Source organism: Tamandua tetradactyla, chromosome 12, assembly GCF_023851605.1.
Source record: "Tamandua tetradactyla isolate mTamTet1 chromosome 12, mTamTet1.pri, whole genome shotgun sequence".
Classification (NCBI taxonomy): domain Eukaryota; kingdom Metazoa; phylum Chordata; class Mammalia; order Pilosa; family Myrmecophagidae; genus Tamandua; species Tamandua tetradactyla.
In genome coordinates, this window is record NC_135338.1 from 88013617 (window position 1) to 88017159 (window position 3543).

The following is a 3543-nucleotide window of genomic DNA, read 5'->3' on the forward strand; positions in this document are numbered from 1 at the left end:
CAAAATGTGGCAGTGCAAACACTGCAGTAGGCCGCACACATAACCAGAGATACTTTTAAACAGCCTCTAAACTCTTTAAACTCAGCTAGAAAGCTGATTAGGTCCCAGATCTTTAGAAATTATCTTATTTTTGATAACTGTGCTATGAAAAGGCAATAAAGAAAAAGCTGTCTAATAGGAAGGCGAGTTAAAGTGTCTGCTTACTTAAGAACCGTACTTGAAAGGGAAACTCAAACTGTGTAAACTAGTTTAACTGTTTGCTAAATCTCAAAAGGAGCAATGTTTAAATAAAGAATTTATATGGGGCTTTAAGGGAGAACAATGATATTTCCTTAGATCTCAACATTTCACATGCAGGAAACAACAGATCACCTTGTTGTATCTTCTTTTCTGGGGATATTCTAACATTTTTGTCTTCTACCTTTTTAGGCAACTTTGAAGCTATATTGATCCAAATATGAGAAAGCCAAAGATTCATTCCAGGCCCATGGACTAATCATGAAAAGATACAATAAGCAGTTGTGTATATTTCCTGGTCTAAATGAGTGAATTCATTAATTTTAAAATGATAAAAGAATATCTAACATGGAAGTTGAGTTTAAACATCTGAGCTTCACTTTTCACATCAATGAAACAGCAATAACAGATGATATGTAGGAGGAAATATTTTATCAAATGACCAAAGTACATGCCTATTTTTTTTTTCAGCATCTTAACCTCACACCAAGCCCAGCTTCTCAGAATGGCATGGAGTTTGGCACGCACATGGAATGGAAACAGACAATCTTAGGACATCGCACATGTTTGAAAGAAAAGAGAGGAGTAGGATGAGAAATGATGATTTAAAGAGACAAGGGGTGTAGTTCAGAGTGCAAGGTTAACATTAACACGTGTAAGAAAACACCAGCCCCTGCCCTGGCTTGTTTGCATAGTTTAGTTTGGGGAGTGACGTTAAATGAAAAGTGTTCATATCTGAATTGCTGTGATCTCCTCGTAACAAAAACAAGTCAGATTCTGTGTCCGTATAGGGTAACCTAGAGAGAAGGGAACAGGGTGCTAGCTGCTAGCTGTCTTTCAGGGGCTCTGGTTTCACTTGAGCTCTGATCTCAAGTTACTATCTGAAGTGGCAGGAGATCAACTCAAAACCCAAAAGACAGATATTCTGTAGTAGAAGTAAAGTTGATACTATTACTCGAAATTGTTTTTGTCCTAATTTTAGAAGTCAATATATGGGGAAAAAATCAACTCTCAGAGGATTATATTATTTAATCCCATTCAATTTTACATCAAGGTCCCAGTGTTTAATCAATATAGTAACACATTACCAGAAAATATCTCTTTCGGTTAGAAAAAAATTAAACTTGAACAACTGAACAGAGAACAGTGCTTGACAGTATAAAAAAGCATACTGTAAACTCCAGAACATATTAAATATGCAACAGAAGAATTAGGTCCTGGGCAGAAAGCAAAAACAAGGAAGGAGCATGCCATTACCACATGGTGTCTGCAGTGTCCTGTGGCTATTTGCTTTATGTGTGGTAGGGGTTACACTTCTTTTTTTTTTTTCATGTGAGAACCCCATTATTACAGCACCATTTGTTGAATTTTTGTTGGGGCAGGAGGGAAGTACATGGGCCAGGAATCAAACCTGGGTCTCCTGCATGACAAGCAAGAATTCTACCACTGAACTACCCTTGCTCCCTACTATTTGCTTTTTAAGGGGCTCTTGGTGGCATTTTCCTGTGATTTAGTATATAAACACCTCAGTGGCATTCCCATCACTCTGTAGAGCTGCATCTCAGCTTAATGTATACATAGAAAGCTATTTAGTATGTCTGGCCAGGGAGACGGGGAGAAAGACCGAGCTGGTTATTTCCCCTCGGGGCAGTTTTTTACATCTGAAGCTTCAATGTAGTGCAGATCTGAGCCCAGTGACTCAACAAAAGCATATCAGATTCAGAGTTCATGTTTTGGAGTCTGCTCCCAACATTTTAGGTGACAGCAGTCATGTCCCCCATAAAGACATGTCCCCCATAAAGACATGTCCCCCATAAAGACATAATTATATCCTAGCTCCCATTCCTGTGGGTGTGAACCTATTTTTCTTTTTTTTTCTTTTTTTTTTTTTTCTGTCAACTCAGAATATCATGTGACTTCACCATGGCCTGTGAACCTATTTTTAAAAAGCACCTCTGAAGATGTCATTATTAGTTAAGGTACAGACTCATCTGTAAGTAGGATCTTCAAAGGTTCTATTTAAATGAAGCTGAATTGAGTCAAGGTGGGCCTTAAACCAGATGGTCCTTATATGCAGAGGAAATTCATAGGCAATTAGAAGACACCAGCGAATACGGCAGATGGGAGGGAGGCAGAGGTGCAAGCCAGGGAACCCAGAGTTGTGGCAAGCCAATACTGAAACGCTACAGACACTGGGAGACTGTGGTCTGTTGAGACTCTGATATTGGACAAGTAGCCTCCAAAACCATAAGATGATAGATACCTGTTGGTTAATCCAACCAGTGTGTGCTATTTGTCATAGCAGTCCTGGCAAACAAACACGGTGACCATAACTAAAAACATGGCTCTCAATGATAATGTTAATAAGAAATTAATGCCTACTACAGGCTTGTTCTAGTTTGCTAGTTGCTGGAATGCAACATACCAGAAACAGAATGGCTTTTAAAAGGGGGAATTTAATAAGTTGCTAGTTTATAGTTCTAAGGCCGAGATAATGTCCCAATTAAAACAAGTCTATAGAAATGTCCAATCAAAGGCATCCAGAGAAAGATACCTTGGTTCAAGAAAGCCGATGCAGTTCAGGGTTTCTCTCTCATCTGGAAAGGCACATGGTGAGCACAGTGTCATCTGCTAGCTTCTTCTCCTGGCTTCCAGTTTCATGAAGCTTCCCAGGAGGCGTTTTCCTTCTTCATCTCCAAAGGTCACTGGCTGGTGGACTCTGCTTCTCGAGGCTATGTCATTCTGCTCTGCTCCCTCTCAATCGCTCATTCTCCAAAATGTTTCCTCTTTTACAGGACTCCAGAAACTTATCAAGACCTACCCAAATGGGTGGAGACATGTCATCACCTAATCCAGTTTAACAACCACTCTTAATTAAATCACATCTCCAGGGAGATGATCTGATTACAGTTTCAAACATACAATACTGAACAATGGGGATTACAACAAATGGCTGCCTTTACAAAATGGGATTAGGATTAAAACATGGTTTTTCTAGGGTACATACTTCATTTCAAACCAGCACAAGGCTATAGTAATAACTAAGAGGTGTACAGAAACTATGATATTCCAGACACTGATATAAGAGCTTTACATCTGTTAACTCTCCTGATCTTTACAACTCCTGAGGTAGGTGCTATTACAGTTTCATTAGATGAGGAAACTGAGGGACAGGTAAATTAAACAACTTGCCCAGAACTACACAGCTAGGAATCGGCCAAACTTCAGAGAAGTTCATTTGTCAGCATATATGTGAGCATGTATTAAATCCAGTAAGAAATGCCCCCTTCCAGAGAAATAGAATCC

At 39.3% G+C, this 3543-nt stretch overlaps 1 non-coding gene across 1 annotated transcript; it reads right to left on the reverse strand.

Moving 5' to 3' along the window:
• Positions 1–1627: 1627 nt before the first annotated feature.
• On the reverse strand, positions 1628–1698 carry TRNAD-GUC (transfer RNA aspartic acid (anticodon GUC)). The gene has a single exon. It is a non-coding gene; the product is annotated as a tRNA-Asp (tRNA).
• Positions 1699–3543: the final 1845 nt, after the last annotated feature.